Source organism: Pseudophryne corroboree, chromosome 7, assembly GCF_028390025.1.
Source record: "Pseudophryne corroboree isolate aPseCor3 chromosome 7, aPseCor3.hap2, whole genome shotgun sequence".
In the NCBI taxonomy this organism is placed as follows: domain Eukaryota; kingdom Metazoa; phylum Chordata; class Amphibia; order Anura; family Myobatrachidae; genus Pseudophryne; species Pseudophryne corroboree.
In genome coordinates this window covers 208,072,008-208,098,033 of record NC_086450.1, presented here as the reverse complement: position 1 = coordinate 208,098,033, position 26,026 = coordinate 208,072,008, and positions in this window count along the sequence as shown.

Genomic DNA, 26,026 nt, shown 5'->3' with positions numbered 1-26,026 from the left:
GACTTACTATATTGTTTTTTTTGAGCGACTTCTCTTAACAGCGTCTTAAACGCATACTAGAAAGAGTCGCTTCAACAACTCCCCACCGGGTCGCAACAACGCTTACCTTCGGGTATCAGTGCTGTCTCGACGGGCGTCTGTATCGGATGTTCTAGCAGGTCCAGCAGACGTTACCAGGCTGTGGCCGGAGCATGGGGAGACGGTGAGTCTATGGACTTCCTCTTACTAGAGGGGTCAGGACACAGCTACACTGATTTGGTGGAGACTACAAACAGTGTGTTGATGCGCCGAACATCTAGAGTGCGACAGCGCTACGCTCCAGGGATCATAGGCGCCAGGACTGGGTAGAGGCCGTGATCCTGGGAGTTTAAGTCAACAGGGGTATTCAGACGCTCTCCTGGCCGCCCCTACTCCGAGTTCATGGCCAGTTCCCGCGTGTCTCTCGTTTCATGAACTGAATGACCTCACTTCCGGCTCAGACGCTACCACGAGGGTACTCCGTCGCAGCTTAGACGTTGCGGTTGTGTACACTGGAGATAAACCCGCCCAGACCGAGTCGCAGGCCTTAGCGTCTGCATACACGTGGAAGTCGCTGAGCGTCCGTGTCCGTTAGTGAGCGTCCGTGTCCGTTATCAGTTATCAAGAGCGGCAGTGTACATCAGTAGCGTCTGAATCCACTCATCATCTTACGAGCGTATTTGCTTGGATATGGAAGTGTGGTGAGTCTCCCTGTATCCCGCTCTCCGGAGGCAGGGTATACAGTACTAAGAATTCCTTCTACTCTTTAGTATGAATTGTTAATTTTTAGTACCTATTGCATATGAGACCTGTCTATTACTGTGTTTTCTGCATGCTATGTTGAAAAAAGAACCAGTTAAAAACAGAAGTACAATTTTCCTACTTATGTATAAGTTGTTATGGAGGTTGTATTCTCATATGGCAATGTCTAATGCTTTAACTTGTGACTGACTGCTAGTATGTGTGCTTACTTTTCTGTGTAATGTCAGTCCTGTTCTGACCCTCAAATCAGGTGCACTGTGGTCAGATTGATCTCACCTCTATATACTTACATATAGGGTGCTTTTCAGTCACAAATTGTGTAGTCAATAACAGATTATTACCATGTCTGTGAGCGGCAAAAGTGATGAGGAGAATTTATCAAGCACTCCTACAGCCCTAACATGCTTATCTTGTAAGTCAGGGGTAATTGATATGAATCAATTAGTTACTTACGAGGGTTTGTGTGCAAACTGTTTCGCTTTTCAGCGAAGTAAAAAACAGGAGTTGGTTCAGCCACCAACAGAGCCACCATGGAATATGTTCGCAAAGACTCTATCTTCTATAGCGGACAAGTTAACTCCAGTAGCACCACCTTAGGTTACACTATGAACCCATACATGCAGCTCCCTTCCTACGGCTTGGTTCCAGTAGCCTCTACAAGCAACCAAGAGACAGGTAAGACTAAGACAGATACGTCTATGTGGCAGACTACACAGGATGATACATCGGATGATGATACAATAGATTCGACTCCGTATGATGATGTAGCTGAACTTATTAATGCTGTGAAGGCTGTTCTCTCGTTGGAAGAGCCAGCCAATACAGTGTTAAAAGCTAAAGCACCTGTATTTAAACGAACAAAGTCAGTGAAAGCTGAATTCCCAGCGTCAGATGAGCTGACGGAAATGATGGATGAGTCTTGGGCGGCACCCAGTAAAGAGTTTAAGATTCCTAAAAGATGGGATTCTTATTATCCATTTCCAGCTGTGGAGTGTTCGAAAAGAGAAGTTCCTCCAAAAGTAGATGCACATGTTCTGCGACTCGTGCAGAAATCTGCTTTACCACTGTCATCTACCTCACTAAATGATGTCACAGAATGAAGGGTAGATAGCCTATTGAAAAATATATTTTCTTTAGTAGGAGCAGTGGTAAGACCTGCAATGGCTTCGGCCTGGGTAGCAAAGGCAATGGGCGAATGGATAGAGGAACTGGAGAATAGCATCCCTTCTCCTACTAGGGAGCAAGAGGATCGTTTTTGCCGTTTAAGACAATCTGCCCAGTATTTGGAAGAAGCCGCAATTGATGTAGGTACAGTTGCTTCTAAAGCCTCAGCCTGACAGTAGTTGCTCGCAGAGCAGTTTGGCTACATACCTGGAAGGCAGATGCGGAATCCAAGAAAGAATTGGAAGCATTGCCTTTTGTCGGTAATATATTATTTGGAAAACCTTTATCGGATATCCTAGAATCAGAGGCTGAATCAAAGAAGGTCAGATTTCCGGCTACCTATAACCCTAAATCTAAGGGTTTAAAATTTCGCTCTTTTCGTTGGCAAAGCAAAGCGAACGCTAAAGAGGAGCCTAAACAACCCCAGTTTAAATCCAGGGGTAGGAAGCAGTGGGCTAGCAAAAACCAGCTTCCAAACCTGAACAGAAACCATCAGCCTGAAGAGACGGGCCTCCGCCTGGAGGATTTCAGGGTTGGGAGCCGACTCCTTCTTTTTGCACACATATGGCAACAGTCAACAGCAGATGCTTGGGTGCAGAAGGTAGTATCTCAGGGGTATGGGTTCCCATTCAGGAGGAAGCCTCAAAGATTTTTTTGCACCAGCCCATCTCGTATAGAGTCGAAGGCCAATGCCCTGCAAAAAGCAGTCCAAAAATTACTGCAGTCAGGTGTGATTGTCCCAGTACCTCCATCACAAAGGGGACAGGGGTTTTACTCCAATCTATTTCTAATCCAGAAACCAAATGGGTCATACCGACCAATCCTCAATCTGAAAATGTTGAACAAATACATATGGATCCCGAAGTTCCACATGGAGACGCTGCGCTCCATAATGTTGGCTATGGAACCGGGAGATAACATGGTATCTCTGGATGTACGGGATGCTTACCTACATGTGCCTATAGCACTATCACATCAGTGTTACCTCAGGTTTGCCATCCTCCAGGAACATTTTCAGTTCCAAGCTTTGCCCTTCGGGCTAGCAACAGCACCCAGGGTGTTTACCAAGATCATGGTGGTTATGGCAGCTTGTCTGCGCAAACAGGGGATAAGAATATTCCCATACCTCGACGACCTGTTAATCTTAGCACAGTCGCAAGATTTACTGTTGGGCCATCTTCAACAGACGATAGTTTGTTTACAAAGACACGGGTGGATCATAAATTGGGAAAAGTCGTCCCTGAATCCGTCACAGCAGATGGTTCATTTGGGGGCTGTTAAAGTCGAAAAATATTGTAATGCATATGCCTTGTACTAACCCCATGCACATGCCCGCTGCGCGTGCACTCGCTCTGCCGTGTGTGCGCATATCCGCAATTTGCGTAACTGAGCTTTTCACGGCCATGCGCCTTAGCGCGTGGTATGCGCATTTACGATAGAGTTTGTGAACGCATAGAGGGTTATTAGAACATTACATATTTAACACAAATAGTGTACATTGTAGATATAGCTCCCCTAGACCATGTCAGCGAGTATTAATAGTTTAAACAGTTCATGGACTAAGAGATTCGCCTTTGCATGATAGGAAGGATCAGATAAAGGTTGGAAGGTGATGTCTAGTATCCAGCTGTAGGGTATTTTGAGGGTAACATTCCGGTGTTGGTTAGAGCAAGATCGCATGTTCCTGCGTATAGTTATGTACAAAAGTAGAATATGAACATTAACTGTATTTACAGTATATTATGTATGCGGCGGGAATCCAGAGGATACCACCCACAAGAGCAGTTGGGGAAAGACATCGCCCACCCTTTCAAATCCACCTATGACCTCTTCTGTAATGTAAAGACACATCCCTGTGTCCAATGGACAATGAGATTACAGTGACCATTGTATTGTGTATGCATGTTGTGTATAAAAAACCCATTGTTGCCTGGCCGGTCAGAAGACTCTGAACGCTATCTGTATGACCAGCGGAGGATCGGCCGGGTTGCGTTTGCGAACATTCTCACGTATGTACATTCTCTGTAGCCATTATTCTGTTTAGATTTACTTGTTAGCCTGTAGTGTATGATTTGTATTGTTTTACCTTTTGGAATTAATCCACTGTGGCCTTAGAACCCTGTGGTTGCAACTACAAATCAGTGTTGTGTTTTCACTTTCCTGCAAGGGCTTTAGTGTGTATTTATCTGTATAAGGTGTATAAGCATTGATAAGGTGTACGCACTGCGGGTACTTTGTACCGCCAGCGCTACTTAAGGTTTAAAGGTATTACATCGTTGCAGTACTTTGCTGCTAAGGTTTAAAGTGTAATCATATCATTGCATTGTATCATTAACCAGATTTAAAGGTTATCAATTGTGTGTGCGCACGCTGAGCGTACTCTGTACACTCAGCGCGGCGTGTGTAGCACGTGTATTCAGTCTAGCGGCCATTGCGGCTCCACGGTAATAGTGTATTTAGAGGTATAGCTTGCGGTCTAAGATAATAGCGACATTATCAATTGGGGGCATCGTCCGGTTCTTCCTCATACCCGCAGCCTAGCAGAGTTTACGCAGACTTTATCAGCAAAGGGCGGAAAGGTATCCCCTGTAAGCCTTCTCTTGGTCGGTGGATACACTAGTGCTGATTAGATAAGCGTCTGCCCTGCATGGTTTGAAGGGATGCTGGAGGGATCCGTAAGGTAAGAACGCAAAAGCTATTTTTTTAAATCTGTGAAATTTCTGTTTTGGCGCCAAATGCGCACGCAACACACGCATACACCTGTATTTTGTACTTTGCATATCTGCTCGCATTATTGCCATAAGCATTGATTACTAGATTCATTTTGACCTGTACTGAGAAAATTTGTTGCTATTTAGTTAAAATATAGAGTTAATAGTTAAGGAAGTAAGTGTAAGACGCACACGCAGCCTGGCCTAGTTGTAAAGGTTTATACAGTAGAAACTGTGTGTGTGTTAAGTAAGTGATTATAGTTAAATATCGCTTACATTTATAGAAGTGTGGGTTTTGTAGTACTGCGGACGTACGGCCTTTGTACACGTGTCTCGAATAGCGTACGGGACTGCGTACGCAACGTAAAGGTATACGCACGTGGCGTGTTCACGCAACGTGCGGAAAGGTACGCCCACTAAATACAAATCACACAATAGCATTGTTTTAGTTTAAGCGCGAGACGGTAGCCACGCGATAATAGCACAAATTGATCAGTTTCCCAATATTTAGTTTAAATACCTTTTTTTACTGTATCACCTCTGGAATTAAGGCTGTTTTCCTGAATGAAAGTTAATTTTCTGTACAGAAAAACCAAAGTGTATATGAGTGAACGAGCGTGAGTGTGCAAACAATAAAGGTTTTGTGGACCCAGGGAATTCGGGATCCCGTCGGAGACCACACCAGGTGAGTGGACACTTGGTGGCGTGAGAGTGGCTTGCTCACGTTAACATTGATTAAGGTATAAAGGAGCAATTAGTATAACAGCAGACCAAGAGGTCAGCGAAGTCAGAAAACCACTGACAAAGTCAAGCGAAGCTCTGAATACCTCGGCCTAAAAGGTCAGCGAGGTTTTGTGTAGAGAGCGCAGCCCAGGTGGTTGGCGTAGTACCCATATAGGCCCGTTCAGAAACGCTCCGGCTGAGGTTTCGCAGCCTGAAAAAACGATTCCATTGGTCGCACGGCGGATAAGTAACAGTTACCTATACGCTGGGTGATTGTACCGCACGTTCGTGAGTGCAATACTTAGCCCACCGCGATATCCTTTTACGAGTTGTGCGTAAAAATCGCGGGATCATTGGCGCTAAGTGTAGCACACGCAACGTGATTTGTGTAACAATTTTTTTGTTTTAAGGGAGTTTCGCTGGTCACTCAGGAAATCTCCAACGACCAATATTTACTGGAAAGGGTAAGTCACTCCCACACACTCTCAGTAAATAAAGGTTACACAGGGGCCCGAGGTTGGGTACGACCGGCGCTGACGACAGTGTTTAGGTGTATTGGCCAACGTGGGTGTGAGTGGGTGAGAGCGCTGGGAGAACTTTCACCGTTGCCTTACCACTGAGTATTTTGTTTTTTTGTAGGAATTAGCTGAGAAGGCAATACCTGCAAAAGATGGGGGCCAGTTGCTCAAGTAAGGGACGATCAACCAGGGTTCAGGTTGATATTCCGCGGCCCAAGGGGTCGGCGACGTACATAATGTGTGAGAAATATGGCTCACACACAGAGGTTTTATGCAATGAATGGGAACGTATGACTGCGGAAGATAGGGAACCATTCCCTAAGGTAGGCAGTTTTAATACAGAGGTGATAAAATCCCGAAAAGAGAGGATCAGACACTCAAACTGTTTACATTTATGGCAACGAGAGAGTGATATGCAAAGGGAACTAGCTCACACAGCTGGTTCCAACCCTAGCAGGAAACTGATTGCAACTGCACCACCACCACCGTATATTACAGGGGAGAAAGTGGCTACAGAGAATGGCATACTAATATATGATAAGAGTAAAATTGATAAATGTAGTAATGATAATAAGAATGAACTTAATAAATGTATTAATGCTAACCTATGCAAGTTGTATCCCATCTTAAACTTCCTTTAGGACTGCGACCAAGAAGATGAGCCCAGCATGATATCGGCACTCTCTCTGGCAGCCACCATACAAGACACACAAGTGGGCACGGCCCAACCAGTAAAAACAGTAGCAAAGGCCCCTAGCGGAAGGACAGGTGAGGTCGTGTCCACAGGTAAGTACGGTACAGTACATTATGCAGAGACAATTGCACCTCACATTGTAGAAGCAACCCAGAATGATGTAATTGAACTAAATCCTGTCAGGGTAATCGCAGTCCCCAATGGGAAGGCTGACGCTCAGGGAATCACTCCGGTCAGGAACATTGCTATGCATTGTCCCTGGTCCCGGACAGAATTGAGGACAATTATGTCTGAATTTCCCGATCCCAGAAAAGATCTAGCCGCATGTCAGAGGTTTATTAGAGAACTAGGTAATGCCACCGAACCCACAAACAAAGATTGGCGGACAGTGCTACGGGCATGTTTGCCCTCCAATATTGACCCTGTGAAATTCATTGCTGATTGTAAATTAGACGCAGAAGTACCTCTCACTGATAAATACACTCATGAGAATGTATGACAGATCAATCTGCAATTAGGAGTATATTTCCCAACTGTTGTCAAGTGGAATAAAATCTTTTCTATAAGACAAAAAGAAGGTGAAGCTGCTTCTGAATATTTCCATCGAGCACTGCAGGAAATGGCTAGATACACTGGGGTCGAGGACATTAAGGAAAATGTACACCATAGAGAGGTAGCTGTGTCTGTATTAATGGACGGCTTGAAAGAAACGTTGAGAACAAGGGTACAAACCACTCAACCTAACTGGAGAGGTATCTCGGTGGCTGCATTAAGAGAGTCCGCTATCGAGCACGATTGGAACATCATTAAGCACAGGGAGTCACAGGGGGATAAGCTGATGACCGTAAGTATCAAAGCCCTGACAACGAAGCCACATCAGCCTAAACCCCAGACCCCTGATGGTAAGTCGTATGTAGTAAAATGTTATAATTACCAGAGGGAAGGACATTACTCACGGAACTGTAATTATAAAAGTAACATATATCGACCCCCTAGACCAGAACATGACTCACAGCATAACACACGTAATTGGGATCAGGGACCGCATAGGAGGAATTATGAGCCACATGCAGGGGAAACAAGGAGGTACCCACCAAGGAAGGACTGGCAGACCTCTGGAAATTCTCAGCTACCCCCCTCACATATTGTAGCTGCCAGCGCGCTGCGGGAGTGTCACAACATACAATAGGGGTTAGGCCACACCTGTAGTTTGCAGCCAGTGAAGTTGATTGATAGCCTTGGAAATGAACCCGAGGTTACAGTTGATGTAGCTGGTAGATCACTACCTTTCCTTGTAGATACAGGGGCGGCCAGGTCAGTGTTAAATTCAACAGTAGGTATGAAAACAATGGGTAAAACAATTTCAGCAATGGGGGTAACAGATTACGATAGGGCCTTTGCAGACCAAGCACTTCTTTTTGCTAGCTGCATCGGCTCCGACTAATCTACTTGGGAGAGATTTATTGTGTAAGATGAGGTGTGTCATATATTGTACTCCTGAGGGTGTCTTCTTAGATATACCCGAGAATCACATTCAGGAAGTGCAGGATATGTTAGACACCCCACAAAGGTTAATGTCACACTCTGCTGTTATAGACAGGTGTCCATCCAAGGTAGAGGAAATGATCTCCCAGATACCGGAATTCCTCTGGACCAAAGATGGACAAGACACTGGATTGATGGCAAATGTAGCTCCTGTAGTAGTGCAAGTAAAATATGGTAGGATAGCTCCAAAAATCCCACAGTATCCTCTAAAGCCAGAGGTGGAATTAGGAGTGTACCCAGTCATAGAGCGCTTGCTACAACAGGGCATCCTAGTTAGGACGTCCAGCACTGCCAATAGTCCCATCTTCCCTGTGAAAAAGAGTGGGGGGAGGGGTTACAGGTTAGTGCAGGATCTAAGGGGGATAAACAAGATAGTTGAGAGCCAATTCCCCGTAGTGCCAAATCCAGCTGTCATCCTCATGCAAATTCCCCCTACTGCGAAATTTTTCACTGTCATTGACCTCTGTTCCGCTTTCTTTTCGGTCCCTCTGCACCCTGACAGCCAATATTTGTTTGCATTTACATACAGAGGAGTACAGTACACTTGGACTCGTCTCCCCCAAGGTTTCATTGACAGCCCAAGTATTTTCTCTGACGTCCTAAGTGGATGCTGGGGACTCCGTCAGGACCATGGGGAATAGCGGCTCCGCAGGAGACAGGGCACAAAAGTAAAAGCTTTAGGATCAGGTGGTGTGCACTGGCTCCTCCCCCTATGACCCTCCTCCAAGCCTCAGTTAGGTTTTTGTGCCCGGCCGAGAAGGGTGCAATCTAGGTGGCTCTCCTAAAGAGCTGCTTAGAGTAAAAGTTTTGTTAGGTTTTTTATTTTCAGTGAGTCCTGCTGGCAACAGGCTCACTGCAACGAGGGACTTAGGGGAGAAGAAGTGAACTCACCAGCGTGCAGGATGGATTGGCTTCTTAGGCTACTGGACACTAGCTCCAGAGGGACGATCACAGGTACAGCCTGGATGGGTCACCGGAGCCGCGCCGCCGACCCCCTTGCAGATGCTGAAGAGAGAAGAGGTCCAGAAATCGGCGGCTGAAGACTTCTCAGTCTTCATGAGGTAGCGCACAGCACTGCAGCTGTGCGCCATTGCTCTCAGCACACTTCACACCAACGGTCACTGAGGGTGCAGGGCGCTTGGGGGGGCGCCCTGGGCAGCAATGAAAGTACCTATGCTGGCTAAAAATACATCACATATAGCCCCTGGGGCTATATGGATGTATTTAACCCCTGCCAGGTTGTCAGAAAAACGGGAGAAGAAGCCCGCCGAAAAGGGGGCGGGGCCTATTCTCCTCAGCACACAGCGCCATTTTCCTACACAGCTCCGCTGCTAGGAAGGCTCCCAGGCTCTCCCCTGCACTGCACTACAGAAACAGGGTTAAAACAGAGAGGGGGGGCACTTATTTGGCGATATTAATATATATTAAGATGCTATAAGGGAAAACACTTATATAAGGTTGTCCCTGTATAATATAGCGTTTTGGTGTGTGCTGGCAAACTCTCCCTCTGTCTCCCCAAAGGGCTAGTGGGGTCCTGTCCTCTATCAGAGCATTCCCTGTGTGTGTGCTGTGTGTCGGTACGTGTGTGTCGACATGTATGAGGACGATGTTGGTGAGGAGGCGGAGCAATTGCCTGTAATGGTGATGTCACTCTCTAGGGAGTCGACACTGGAATGGATGGCTTATTTAGGGAATTACGTGATAATGTCAACACGCTGCAAGGTCGGTTGACGACATGAGACGGCCGGCAAACCAATTAGTACCTGTCCAGGCGTCTCAAACACCGTCAGGGGCTTTAAAACGCCCATTTACCTCAGTCGGTCGACACAGACACGGACACTGACACCGTCGACACGGACACTCCAGTGTCGACGGTGAAGAAACAAACGTATTTTCCATTTGGGCCACACGTTACATGTTAAGGGCAATGAAGGAGGTGTTACATATTTCTGATACTACAAGTACCACAAAAGAGGGTATTATGTGGGGTGTGAAAAAACTACCTGTAGTTTTTCTTGAATCAGATAAATTAAATGAAGTGTGTGATGATGCGTGGGTTTCCCCCGATAGAAAATTATTGGCGTTATACCCTTTCCCGCCAGAAGTTAGGGCGCGTTGGGAAACACCCCTTAGGGTGGATAAGGCGCTCACACGCTTATCAAAACAAGTGGCGTTACCGTCTCCAGATACGGCCGCCCTCAAGGAGCCAGCTGATAGGAGGCTGGAAAATATCCTAAAAAGTATATACACACATACTGGTGTTATACTGCGACCAGCGATCGCCTCAGCCTGGATGTGCAGCGCTGGGGTGGCTTGGTCGGATTCCCTGACTGAAAATATTGATACCCTTGACAGGGACAGTATTTTATTGACTATAGAGCATTTAAAGGATGCATTTCTATATATGCGAGATGCACAGAGGGATATTTGCACTCTTGATGCCAGAGTAAGTGCGATGTCCATATCTGCCAGAAGATGTTTATGGACACGACAGTGGTCAGGTGATGCAGATTCCAAACGGCACATGGAAGTATTGCCGTATAAAGGGGAGGAGTTATTTGGGGTCGGTCCATCGGACCTGGTGGCCACGGCAACAGCTGGAAAATCCACCTTTTTTACCCCAAGTCACATCTCAGCAGAAAAAGACACCGTCTTTTCAGCCTCAGTCCTTTCGTCCCCATAAGGGCAAGCAGGCAAAAGGCCAGTCATATCTGCCCAGGGATAGAGGAAAGGGAAGAAGACTGCAGCAGGCAGCCCATTCCCAGGAACAGAAGCCCTCCACCGCTTTTGCCAAGTCCTCAGCATGACGCTGGGGCCGTACAAGCGGACTCAGGTGCGGTGGGGGGTCGTCTCAAGAGTTTCCGCGCGCAGTGGGCTCACTCGCAAGTGGACTCCTGGATCCTACAAGTAGTATCCCAGGGGTACAGATTGGAAATTCGAGACGTCTCCCCCTCGCAGGTTCCTGAAGTCTGCTTTACCAACGTCTCCCTCCGACAGGGAGGCAGTATTGGAAACAATTCACAAGCTGTATTCCCAGCAGGTGATAATCAAAGTACCCCTCCTACAACAAGGAAAGGGGTATTATTCCACACTATATTGTGGTACTGAAGCCAGACGGCTCGGTGAGACCTATTCTAAATCTGAAATATTTGAACACTTACATACAAAGGTTCAAATGAAGATGGAGTCACTCAGAGCAGTGATAGCGAACCAGGAAGAAGGGGACTATATGGTGTCCCTGGACATCAAGGATGCTTACCTCCATGTCCCAATTTGCCCTTCTCACCAAGGGTACCTCAGGTTCATGGTACAAAACTGTCACTATCAGTTTCAGACGCTGCCGTTTGGATTGTCCACGGCACCCCGGGTCTTTACCAAGGTAATGGCCGAAATGATGATTCTTCTTCAAAGAAAAGGCGTCTTAATTATCCCTTACTTGGACGATCTCCTGATAAGGGCAAGGTCCAGAGAACAGTTGGAGGTCGGAGTAGCACTATCTCAAGTAGTTCTACGACAGCACGGGTGGATTCTAAATATTCCAAAAATCGCAGCTGTCTCCGACGACACGTCTGCTGTTCCTAGGGATGATTCTGGACACAGTCCAGAAAAAGGTGTTTCTCCCGGAGGAGAAAGCCAGGGAGTTATCCGAGCTAGTCAGGAACCTCCTAAAACCAGGAAAAGTGTCAGTGCATCATTGCACAAGGGTCCTGGGAAAAATGGTGGCTTCTTACGAAGCGATTCCATTCGGCAGATTTCACGCAAGAACTTTTCAGTGGGATCTGCTGGAAAAATGGTCCGGATCGCATCTTCAGATGCATCAGCGGATAACCCTGTCTCCAAGGACAAGGGTGTCTCTTCTGTGGTGGCTGCAGAGTGCTCATCTACTAAAGGGCCACAGATTCGGCATTCAGGACTGGGTCCTGGTGACCACGGATGCCAGCCTGAAAGGCTGGGGAGCAGTCACACAAGGAAAAAAAATTTCCAGGGAGTGTGATCAAGTCTGGAGACTTCTCTCCACATAAATATACTGGAGCTAAGAGAAATTTACAATGCTCTAAGCTTAGCAAGACCTCTGCTTCAAGGTCAGCCGGTATTGATCCAGTGGGACAACATCACGGCAGTCGCCCACGTAAACAGACAGGGCGGCACAAGAAGCAGGAGGGCAATGGCAGAAACTGCAAGGATTCTTCGCTGGGCGGAAAATCATGTGATAGCACTGTCAGCAGTGTTCATTCCGGGAGTGGACAACTGGGAAGCAGACTTCCTCAGCACGACCTCCACCCGGGAGAGTGGGGACTTCATCGGGAAGTCTTCCACATGATTGTGAACCGTTGGGAAAGACCAAAGGTGGACATGATGGCGTCCCGCCTGAACAAAAAACTGGACAGGTATTGCGCCAGGTCAAGAGACCCTCAGGCAATAGCTGTGGACGTTCTGGTAACACCGTGGGTGTACCAATCGGTGTATGTGTTCCCTCCTCTGCTTCTCATACCTAAGGTACTGAGAATTATAAGACGTAGAGGAGTAAGAACTATACTCGTGGCTCCGGATTGGCCAAGAAGGACTTGGTACCCGGAACTTCAAGAGATGCTCACAGAGGACTCATGGCCTCTGCCGCTAAGAAGGGACTTGCTTCAGCAAGTACCATGTCTGTTCCAAGACTTACCGCGGCTGCGTTTGACGGCATGGCGGTTGAACGCCGGATCCTAAGGGAAAAAGGCATTCCGGAAGAGGTCATTCCTACCCTGGTCAAAGCCAGGAAGGAGGTGACCGCACAACATTATCACCACATGTGGCGAAAATATGTTGCGTGGTGTGAGGCCAGGAAGGCCCCACGAAGAAATTTCAACTCGGTCGATTCCTGCATTTCCTGCAAACAGGAGTGTCTATGGGCCTCAAATTAGGGTCCATTAAGGTTCAAATTTCGGCCCTGTCGATTTTCTTCCAGAAAGAATTGGCTTCAGTTCCTGAAGTCCAGAAGTTTGTCAAGGGAGTACTGCATATACAACCCACTTTTGTGCCTCCAGTGGCACTGTGGGATCTCAACGTAGTTCTGGGATTCCTCAAATCACATTGGTTTAAACCGTTAAAATCTGTGGATTTGAAATATCTCACATGGAAAGTGACCATGATGTTGGCCCTGGCCTCGGCCAGGCGAGTGTCAGAATCGGCGGCTTTGTCTCACAAAAGCCCATATCTGATTGTCCATTCGGACAGGGCAGAGCTGCGGACTCGTCCCCAGTTTCTCCCTAAGGTGGTGTCAGCGTTTCACCTGAACCAGCTTATTGTGGTACCTGCGGATACTAGGGACTTGGAGGACTCCAAGTTGCTAGATGTTGTCAGGGCCCTGAAAATATAGGTTTCCAGGACGGCTGGAGTCAGGAAAACTGACTTGCTGTTATCCTGTATGCACCCAACAAACTGGGTGCTCTTGCTTCTAAGCAGACGATTGCTAGTTGGATGTGTAGTACAATTCAGCTTGCACATTCTGTGGCAGGCCTGCCACAGCCAAAATATGTAAATGCCCATTCCACAAGGAAGGTGGGCTCATCTTGGGCGGCTGCCCGAGGGGTCTCGGCTTTACAACTTTGCCGAGCTGCTACTTGGTCAGGGGCACACCCTGGCTGAGGAGGACCTGGAGTTCTCTCACTCGGTGCTGCAGAGTCATCCGCACTCTCCCGCCCGTTTGGGAGCTTTGGTATAATCCCCATGGTCCTGACGGAGTCCCCAGCATCCACTTAGGACGTCAGAGAAAATAAGAATTTACTTACCGATAATTCTATTTCTCGTAGTCCGTAGTGGATGCTGGGCGCCCATCCCAAGTGCGGATTGTCTGCAATACTTGTACATAGTTATTGTTACAAAAATCGGGTTATTATTGTTGTGAGCCATCTTTTCAGAGGCTCCGCTGTTATCATGCTGTTAACTGGGTTCAGATCACAGGTTGTACAGTGTGATTGGTGTGGCTGGTATGAGTCTTACCCGGGATTCAAAATCCTTCCTTATTGTGTACGCTCGTCCGGGCACAGTATCCTAACTGAGGCTTGGAGGAGGGTCATAGGGGGAGGAGCCAGTGCACACCACCTGATCCTAAAGCTTTTACTTTTGTGCCCTGTCTCCTGCGGAGCCGCTATTCCCCATGGTCCTGATGGAGTCCCCAGCATCCACTACGGACTACGAGAAATAGAATTATCGGTAAGTAAATTCTTATTTTCTCCCAGGCTTTGCATGACTGTTTACAATCCTTTCAACCTGAGAGCGGATCAGTATTAATACAGTATGTAGATGACTTACTGCTGTGTTCAGATTCACTTGAGTCGTCCTTGAAAGACACGAAACAGCTTCTGTTTCACCTTTCTAATACGGGACACAAGGTTTCAAAGGATAAGTTACAGTTGTGCCAGACCAAGGTAAAATATTTGGGACATTGCTTGACACAAGGACTGAGACACCTCACCGCTGATAGAATACAGGCGATTCGCGACATGACTCAGCCACAAACCCAGCAGCAGATCCGCACTTTCCTTGGAATGTGTGGGTACTGCCGAAACTGGATCCCAGGGTTCTCCATACTGGCTTTACCTTTGCAGGAAATGGTCTCCTCAAACAAACCAGATCGGATCTCTCACACAGATGAGTCCGAACTAGCATTTGAGAGACTTAAACAATGCCTATCACAGGCACCTGCATTAGGCATGCCAGATTATGGGAAACCTTTTGAGTTGTACGGTACGGAAAGTGCTGGGTGTGCGGCAGGTGTCCTAACCCAGAGACATGGTGATGCCAGCAGGCCGGTAGCTTACTACAGTGCACAGTTGGACACCGTAGCACGGTCTCTCCCCACATGCTTGCGAAGTGTTGCAGCGATAGCATTGCTAGTGAGTAAAAGTGAAGATGTAGTGTTGGGACACAACCTGACCATCCATACACCTCATGCAGTATCAGCCTTACTGAACTCTGCCCAAACCAGACATGTCTCATCAGCACGGTTTACAAGGTGGGAATTAGCACTAATGGCACCTGTGAACATCACCATAAAGAGATGCAGCGCACTTAATCCTGCAACTGGCACAAAGGGTGGAGGATGAGAGTGATGGTGAAGGAGGATTTAGTACAGACACTGACACACATGATTGTATGGAATATCTGAACCAAACTTTCACTGCAAGACCCGACATTAGTGACAACCCACTGGAAGGCGTAGATTTTACTTTTTACACTGACGGTAGTTGCCACAGACAGACGGACTCGGGAGACTTGTGTACTGGATACGCAGTCGTAGATGACAAAGGTATCATAGAAGCTGAACCCCTGGGCCCACCGCACTCAGCACAAGTTGCTGAGCTGGTCACCCTAACCAGAGCGTGTGAATTGGCTAAGGGTAAGTCAGCCAATATTTATACAGATTCTAGGTATGCTTTTGGAGTAGTGCATGATTTCGGGGCCCTATGGCGCCTCAGAAATTTCATGACGGCAGCTGACACACCTGTAGCGCATGCATCCCATATAAAAAGGCTTCTAACAGCGATACAGGAACCTGACAGAGTGGCTGTTATCAAGTGCAAAGCACACACCTACAGTCAAGACCCAGTGTCACTTGGTAACAGCCGGGCAGACGAAGCTGCTAAATCAGCAGCCAGCACCCCCATACAGACCGATATCACACAACTGATGGTATTCAATACCGTCAACACACAAAAATTAAGTGAAATGCAAAATTTGTGTTCCCCACAGGAAAAGGCAGTCTGGAGGTCAAAAGGATATGGCCAGGAGTCCTCAGGACTCTGGACAGATGGACAAGGTAAGCCAGTAGCCCCCAGAGCATATCTTCCAAGCTTAGCTGAGGCGGCACACGGTCTGACTCACCTGGGCAACGAGGGTATGTGTAAGCTGGTGAGAGCCTACTGGTGTGCGCCAGGATTCTCTTCTCATGCGGGTAAGAGAGCAATGACATGTCTTATCTGCTTGAGGAAGAATATTGGAAAGTCAATACCAACAGAACCATCCCTTATCCCGCCAACAGACGGCCCTTTTCAGGTAATACAAATTGATTTCATACAGTTGCCACCCTGCAGAAATTTAAAGTATGTGTTAGTTTGTATTGACGTGTTTTCAAATTGGGTAGAAGCGTTCCCCGCTGCCACAAATACCGCTATGTTCACTGCAAAGAAAATTGTGCAGGAATTTGTGTGCAGATATGGTATCCCTAGGATAATTGAAAGCGATAGGGGTACCCATTTTACAGGTGAAGTCTTTCAGGTTATGTGCAAACTAATGGGAATTAATAGTAAGCTGCATACTCCGTACCGCCCACAGGCGAGTGCGAAAGTGGAAAGAGTAAACAGCACTATTAAGAACAAGCTGAGCAAAGTGATGGCTGAAACTGGATTGTTATGGCCAGAAGCTTTGCCACTTGTATTGTACAGCATCAGAACCATTCCCAGGTCCCCCCTTAACCTATCACCCTTTGAGATTCTTTTTGGTCGACAACCCCATGTAATGATTGACCCCCAGGATGATTTGAAATGCAATAATGAGGTGACTGTAAAATATATGGTTAAGGTGAGCCAGCAGTTGAGGAATCAAAACAGAAATCTAAAGCTGGTGATTCCTGACCTACCAAACAGTAATTGTCATGACATTGAACCTGGGGATTATGTAATGATTCGAAATTGTCTACGCTCAGGTTGCCTTATTGACCGGTGGGAAGGACCGTACCAAGTCTTACTAACCAGCACGACAGCATTGAAGGTTGCCGAGAGAGAGACTTGGGTCCACTCGTCTCACTGTAAGAAGGTCGCTGACCCAGAGAGAGCCCGTGACAAAGAGCAGAGTAGAGGAAATCGTATCACTGGAGTGCCTGTTCCGGGAAGGTTGAGAGGCAGGACTGTTGTCACGGCACCTGAGCACAGAGACCTACAAGACCAGAGGCGGTTGTCGTACCAAACTTCTTTTTCCTTTTTATTATTTTCTCCATCTCCCATTACCCTCCTTTCCCCCCTTCCTTGCTCCTTTTTCTCTCCCCTTAGCAAGATGGACTTACCCCAAGAGACTGCATTCCGGGTTTTCCTGTTGACCCTGTTGTTGACCAGAGCAGTCTGTTTCGGTGAGAGTACCAGAGAGGTCGAGAAAGGATCTGGAATGGGTTCTGATGGCAAAGACGGATTTGTAGAATTCCAAGAGCAACACATCCATCGAGCAAAGGCGAGTATCAGAAAACGATCTAGTAGTCAAGAAACTAGGAGGCACTGTGAAGGGTTATTGGCTAAGGAAAATTGTATTTGTAGAAACTGTGAAAACATAGTTGAGGACGGGTGCATCCAGAGATGTCAGTCCAGCCTTAATATCAACATGGACCGTCATCCATTGAGCGATTATCACTCATTAGTGGGTAAGGTTTTAAACCAAACAGAATGCTGGGTGTGCTCACAAGTACCTCAAGGTCAGAGCAAGTCAGGACTAGTACCGTATCCATTAACAATAGATGAGGTACTTGAATAAAGGGGTGGGAGACCGGTGGACAAGAAATGTAATATTTCTAGGCCCCCTAGTTTGAAGCTCCACCAATATCATGTGGATAGATCCTTAGTATGTTTCAACATTTCCAATTCCCGAAAGCCGGGAAATTGGGAAGTGACGTGGAATAACCAAACCATGGCATTTTCACACAGAGCCGACAGAACGCCCGTAGACACTGAACTTATACGCCAAATAGCCGACAGTGGAAGGTATTTTCGGTACAGGTATACTCTAGGAAGTAGGACCATGCGGGTTGGAGAAGTATCACCAGGGTACTGTGCGCATATCATACAGCCTGATACGTATACTGGACAGATGAGAGAGTTAGGGATAGGATTTTTTCACTTGGAAGGTTTGCAATATGGTAATGTCATATTCTGTCCCATATGTTCTCCCCGATGATGCATATTTCATATGCGGGAGGAAGGCGTATAAGTGGCTTGCCCCAAACTCAGAGGGATTGTGTTACATTGGAAGAGTGTTGCCAGAAGTTATGACCATAACCCATAATAAGATAAAAGATGTTCACCGCAATGCTCAAGCTCCTTACACTCACACTCACTATGAACACATCGTTAAGAGACACCTTATAGATAGGACAGAGCACGCAGCCTCTGATTTGATCCACGAATCCACCGGGATTCAATTCCTGCTCACGTTAGATATCACCCGTACCGCCAGAGGAATTATAAATTATAGGTATATTCATGCGCTAGCGAACCTGATAGATAATATCACCGAGATGTATGATGACACCTTCAGGTATACAGGGAGGGAATTGCAAGCTTACAAAACGGAACTGATCCAGCACAGGATGGTTCTAAATTATATCACAGCGGTGACAGGCGGGTACTGTGTCACCTTGGCAACTCAGTATGGTGTGAAGTGCTGCACGTACATTACAAACAGCACTGATGACCCAACCGAGGTCATAGATCAAAAGATGGACGATATCTTGCAATTGAAGTGGGAGTTCAGGAGGAGACACAACCTTACCCTTACTGCTGTGAGTAATGAACTGACCGGCTGGGTCTCATGGTTGAACCCACGCAATTGGTTCTCAGGTTTAGGAGAATGGGCTCAAAATGTTATCGTGAGTGTAGGAAAGTTTCTCCTTTGTATCCTGGGAGTTGTCATAATGATTGGTTTGATATTTAGATGTGTTAGAATTTTAACATGGCGCAAGCGCGGTACCAAAGTGATGAGTTTGAGGAGCGGGGGCATTGTTACAACAACTGATTTAATTTATGACCCATCAATAGAGACAATGGGGGTCATTCCGAGTTGTTCGCTCGCAAGCGGATTTTAGCAGATTTGCTCATGCTAAGCCGCCGCCTACTGGGAGTGAATCTTAGCATCTTAAAATTGCGAACGATGTATTCGCAATATTGCGATTACACACCTCGTAGCAGTTTCTGAGTAGCTTCAGACTTACTCGGCATCTGCGATCAGTTCAGTGCTTGTCGTTCCTGGTTTGACGTCACAAACACACCCAGCGTTCGCCCAGACACTCCCCCGTTTCTCCGGCCACTCCTGCGTTTTTTCCGGAAACGGTAGCGTTTTTTCCCACACGCCCATAAAACGGCCTGTTTCCGCCCAGTAACACCCATTTCCTGTCAATCACATTACGATCGCCAGAACGATGAAAAAGCCGTGAGTAAAATTCCTAACTGCATAGCAAATTTACTTGGCGCAGTCGCAGTGCGGACATTGCGCATGCGCATTAAGCGGAAAATCGCTGCAATGCGAAGATTTTTAACGAGCGAACAACTCGGAATGACCCCCAATGTTGTGATAAGACGTGATTCCACGGTCCGTTTCTTTCACCCGTTTCTCCTTTGTTTCCCCCAAGCAAAAATACATCCATTCGGAAAAGACTTTGATGAACACTACATCCATTCGGAAAAGGCTTTTGATGAACAATACACCCATTCGGAAAAGACTTTTGATGAACAATACCCATTCGTAAAAGACTTTTTGATGAACAATACATCCATCCAGAAAAGACTTTGATTAACACTTTCAGCAAAGATACACCCATCCGGACAAGACTTCAACCAACACCTAAGAACGATTGCACAAATGTTATGTGATTGTATTTGTGATACGTGCTTTATCTTCATCTCTACAACCTTCAGGTAGTGACACACATAGTCGACAGGTGATATATATTTATACATATATTAGCATTCACATGTGTTTCCCCCTCCATGTATCATCAACTAAATGTGCACCCCATTTGTTGGAACAAGAAGCCGAAAAGAGCTTGGTAGTGTTTGTTGGCCCACTTACAGACCCTTAATACGGGATAAGAAGGATTTAATGTATACTTCGCAATACCTCGAAGCTTATCTAGAACATGTACGGCACGATGATACATGCCCCTCAGACATGAATTTCATACATACATACTTTTACTATCCCACTAGGTCATACATTTCCCACCTACTCCTCTCCTCCTACCATCCAATTATTTTATAGATATTGTATTGTATATTTTTCTGTTTAATGTTTAGATAGTGGCAGTTATTATTGACTGCCAAAGGGTGGACTGTTAAAGTCGAAAAATATTGTAATGCATATGCCTTGTACTAACCCCATGCACATGCCCGCTGATCGTGCACTTGCTCTGCCGTGCGTGCGCATATCCGCAATTTGCGTAACGGAGCTTTTCACGGCCATGCACCTTAGCGCGTGGTATACGCATTTACGGTAGAGTTTGTGAACGTATAGAGGGTTATTAGAACATTACATATTTAACCCAAATAGTGTACTTTGTAGATATAGCTCCCATAGACCATGTCAGCAAGTATTAATAGTTTAAACAGTTCATGGACTAAGAGATTCGCCTTTGCATGATAGGAAGGGTCAGATAAAGGTTGGAAGGTGATGTCTAGTATCCAGCTGTAGGGTATTTTGAGGGTAACATTCCGGTGTTGGTTAGAGCAAGATCGCATGTTCCTGCGTATAGTTATGTACAAAAGTAGAATATGAACATTAACTGTATTTACAGTATATTATGTATGCGGCGGGAATCCAAAAGATACCACCCACAAGAGCAGTTGGGGAAAGACATCGCCCACCCTTTCAAATCCACCTATGACCTCTTCTGTAATGTAAAGACACATCCCTGTGTCCAATGGACAATGAGATTACAGTGACCATTGTATTGTGTATACATGTTGTGTATAAAAAGCCCATTGTTGCCTGGCCGGTCAGAAGACTCTGAACGCTATCTGTATGACCAGCGGAGGATCGGCCGGGTTGCGCTTGCGAACATTCTCACGTATGTACATTCTCTGTAGCCATTATTCTGTTTAGATTTACTTGTTAGCCTGTAGTGTATGATTTGTGTTGTTTTACCTTTTGGAATTAATCCACTGTGGCCTTAGAACCCTGTGGTTGCAACTACAAATCAGTGTTGTGTTTTCACTTTCCTGCAAGGGCTTTAGAGTGTATTTATTTATATAAGGTGTATAAGCATTGATAAGGTGTACGCACTGCGGGTACTTTGTACCGCCAGCGCTACTTAAGGTTTAAAGGTATTACATTGTTGCAGTACTTTGCTGCTAAGGTTTAAAGTGTAATCATATCATTGCATTGTATCATTAACAATGTTTAAAGGTTATCAATTGTGTGTGCGCATGCTGAGCGTACTCTGTACACTCAGCGCGGCGTGTGTACGCCGAGTACGTACCACGTGCAGGACTCTGTACGCAAATAGCGTACAAAGTGCGTAGCACGTGTATTCAGTCTAGCGGCCATTGCGGCTCCACGGTAAAAGTGTATTTAGAGGTATAGCTTGCGGTCTAAGATAATAGCGACATTATCAGGGCCATATTGGATTCAGACCTACAGAAAGTTCTCTTACCCGAGAAAAGATAGTCAAGGTGCAGGTCATGGCTCAGGAAGCGTTGCAAGCCCAGACAATGTCAGTCCATGCAGCAATGCGACTGTTGGATCTGATGGTATCAACCTTCGACATGGTGGAATATGCGCAATTCCACTCCAGACCGTTGCAGCACCTTATTCTGACCAAATGGAACGGAAATCATCAGACGATAAAGAAGCAGATGATAAAGATTCCAGTAAATGTAAAAAGGTCTCTAGCGTGGTGGCTACAGACAGACCATTTAAACAAGGGGAGACCCTTTTTGGATTTAAGAGTGGCATGTCCTGACAACAGATGCAAGGCTGGGGGGCGGTACTCGGAAGCCTATGGTTCCAGGGAAAATGGACCGCAAGGGAAAGTCGCCTGCCGATAAATCTGTTGGAGATAAGGGCCGTTTACTTGGCTCTAGTTCTGGCAAAGGACAGTCTGCAAGAAAGACCAGTCCAGATCTGCTCAGACAATGCGACGGCAGTAGCATACCTCAATCATCAAGGAGGTACTCACAGCAAGAGACTGATGGAGGAAGTAACTCCCATTCTAAAATGGGCAGAACTCCATCTCCCAGCATTGTCAGCAGTATTTGTCCCGGGTGTACTAAACTGGGAAGCGGATTTTCTCAGTCGGCACACCATTCAGGAAACCGAATGGGCACTACACCCAGAAGTGTTTCAGACACTGGTGAACAGATGGGGTCTACCGGAGAAAGACCTTATGGCATCTCGACTAAACAACAAAGTTCCGAGGTACGGATCGAGAGCAAGGGACCCAGGAGCGGTCATTGTAGATGCACTGTCAGTAGAATGGAGGTTTCAGCTGGCATATCTGTTCCCTCCAATATCTCTGTTACCCAGAGTAGTGAGAAAGATAAAACAGGCAAAAGGAGCAATCATTCTAATAGCTCCAGCTTGGCCAAGAAGGCATTGGTACACAGATCTGTTGAGAATGTCCATGGAAGCACCAATACTGCTCCCTCAACGTCCAGATCTGCTAATGCAGGATCCTTGTTGTCAAGTCATCTGGATCTCCTATCTTTGACGGCGTGGCTGTTGAAACCTCTATCTTAGAGGCTAAAGGATTTTCGAAACAAGTAATCCAAACTATGCTTAGAGCAAGAAAGCCTTCTTCGGCCCGTGTGTATCATAGAATATGGCAAGCCTATATTCACTGGTGTACTGAAAAAAAATTCAATCCAAGATCTTTTAAAGTAGCTAGGATTTTGGATTTCCTTCAGGCAGGATTGGATAAAGGGTTTAAAGTTGCTTCCTTGAGGGTTCAACTTTCAGCGTTAACTGTATGGTTTCAGCAGAAGATTGCTGATTTACATGATGTACGTACGTTTTTCCAAGGAGTAGTACGTATTCAACCTCCATTTGTTCCTCCTGCAGCTCCCTGGGATTTGTATTTAGTTACATGGAAACATAGAATTTGACGGCAGATTAGAACCACTTGGACCATCTAGTCTGCCCCCCTTTTTTTTTATCCTTTAGGCAATCTCAACCCTTTTTGAACCTTAATTCTTTGTAAGGATATTCATATGCCTATCCCAAGCATGTTTAAATTGCTCTACAGTCTTAGCCTCTACCACCTCTGATGGGAGGCTATTCCACTTATCCACTACCCTTTCTGTGAAGTAATTTTTCCTTAAATTTCCCCTGAACCTCCCCCCCTCCAGTCTCAGTGTATGTCCTCGAGTTCTAATACTTCTTTTCCTTTGAAGAATGTTTCCCTCCTGAACTTTGTTAAGACCCTTGATATATTTGAAAGTTTCTATCATGTCCCCCCTTTCCCGTCTCTCCTCCAAACTATACATGTTAAGATCTTTCAGCCTTTCCAGGTAAGTTTTGTGATGTAGGCCATGCACCATTTTAGTTGCCCTTCTTTGTACACTCTAATGTATTTATATCTTTCTGGAGATATGGTCTCCAGAACTGGACACAGTATTCCAGATGGGGACGCACCAATGACCTATACAGTGGCATTATCACTTCTTTTTTCCTGCTACTGATTCCTCTCCCTATGCAACCAAGCATCTGACTTGCCTTCCTCATTGCTTTGTTGCATTGCTTTCCTGCATTCAAGTCACTTGAAATAGTGACTCCTAAATCCCTTTCCTCCTCAGTAGTTTCCATTATAGTACCCTTGATACTATATTTAGCCTTTGGGTTTTTGAGACCCAAGTGCATGATTTTGCATTTTTTAGCATTAAACTGTAGTTGCCACATTCTTGACCATTTCTCAAGCCTACCTAGGTCATCAATCATTTGTTTTACACCTCCCGGTGTGTCTACCCTGTTGCATATCTTTGTATCATATGCAAAAAGGCATACCTTCAATACCATCTGCAATGTCACCAACAAAGATATTAAAGAGAACTGGACCAAGTACAGATCCCTGGGGTACTCCACTGGTAACATTTCCCTCCATAGATTGAACTCCATTCACTACAACTGTCTGTTTCCTATCCTGCAACCAGGTTCTTATCCATTTAACCGTTTTATAATCCACCCCCACGCTTTCAAGTTTATTTAGCATTCTGCGATGTGGGACAGTGTCAAATGCCTTACTAAAGTCTAGATATGCTACATCTACAGCTCCCCCTTGATCTATTATTTTTGTCACAGAGTCAAAAAAGTCAATAAGATTTGTTTGGCATGATCTCCCACCAGTAAATCCATGCTGTTTTGGATCCTGTAAGTTGTTTGATTTAAGATATTCCACAACTCTTTCTTTTAATAGTTTTTCCATTACTTTCCCTACTACTGATGTAAGGCTTACTGGTCTGTAGTTACTTGCTTCTTCCTTGCTTCCACTTTTGTGCAATGGAACTACATTTGCTCTTTTCCAGTCCTCTGGAATAGCACCTGTATTTAGTGACTGGTTAAATAATTCTGTTAAAGGTGTAACCAGCAACGGCAGCGAGTGGGTAGGCAGTGGGACTCCAGAGCTCCCTGGACCATAAATCCTGCTCCAATCCTTGGGCCTTTCAACGGCTGAGTTCCGGCTCCTGCTACCTTCAGTCTCTCTGGGGAGGCGGCAGGCATCACCGGAGTACTCCTGCCTGCGTCTCCAAGCCCGCGCCGGCTGCCGCCCGGAGAGCAGACCTAGGCCGCCAGTGCATCCCCGGCCTAAATTTGCGGACCACCGCTGAGCTGCCACGGGCACGTACCCGCGGTGCAGACAGACACCACCAGCGGCTTGGGGTGAATGGCGCCCCCCCTTGCACCCCTTGCTTACCAAAACGGGCTGCTACTGTTCCCCTGGTGCCCAGGATTGCTGGGACTGAGTGAGGGGGAGTGAGGCTGTGGGCCCGGCGGCCATCTTGGAAGCAGCCTCCTGCACTAATCCCCGCTGCAATACACTGCTCTATATCTCTGAGGGGGCTGCAGGGCCAGTTGGATTGACACAGGGCACTCTGCCCTGCCTTTCATAGTCCAGCCAGTATTATAACATCTATCCTTGGGTCCCCCCCGGCCCCCCCTCCCCTCTGTTTCATCACTGGAGGTCTGGGGTCCTGGTGCATTGCTGACACTGCAATTACTACTCATTGCTGCATTTCCTGACACTGAATACCTGGACTCTGTGTGCTGCTTGAACCTTGATATTATGGTGAGGGGCGGTCAGAGCGCGGCTGCGGCTAAATTGGAGAAGTTTGCCCTTCAGCCTACTGTCCAGCCGATGCAGTCATCTCCTAAACCCTCCCCTTCTATTCAACCCGTTCCCCCGGCCGGGGCCGACTCGGGTGCGGATATGCAGCCATCTGCTCCTTCCATTCAACAGGTCCTGGAGGCCATTGCGGCTAGTGAACAACGCCTGTCGGATAAAGTGGAGAAGGTACAGTGTGACTTATCATTGTTACGCCAGGATGTCCAACGCGTCCGTGAGAGAGTGGGCGAAACCGAGACGCGGGTCTCCAATCTGGAGGACCTCAGCGGCCCTTTGCAGGGATCCGTATCCGCAGTCTCCCAGCAAGTTTCGACAATGCAAACTAAACTCCTGGATATGGAGGGTCGACTTCGCAGGAATAATGTGAGATTCGTGGGCCTGCCTGAGAAGGAAGAAGGGGCACATCCTGAGGAATTCCTGGAGTCCTGGCTCAAAGAGGCGTATGGCGCTGACTCCTTTACACCCCAGTTTGCGGTGGAGCGGGATCACAGGGTACCTTTCCGGCCTTTGCCCCCAAGTGCCCCACCACGAATATTTATTGCCATATTTCTGCACTATAATGACCGGGACTCTGTCTTGCGCTTGGGCCATGCGAAGGGCCCACTACTTCAGAATGGTGTCCGGGTGTCGGCATTTCCGGATTTCGCAGCGGATGTCCAAAAAGACCGGGGCTCAGTTCCTGCCCATCAAGCGGCGTCTTCGGGACTTGAATCTTCCCTATTCGATGCTGTTCCCCTCCAGGCTGCATGTGGTGGCGGATGGGGAAACCAAATTCTTCAGCTCTCCCAGGGAGGCGGCGGCTTGGCTGGACAGATAT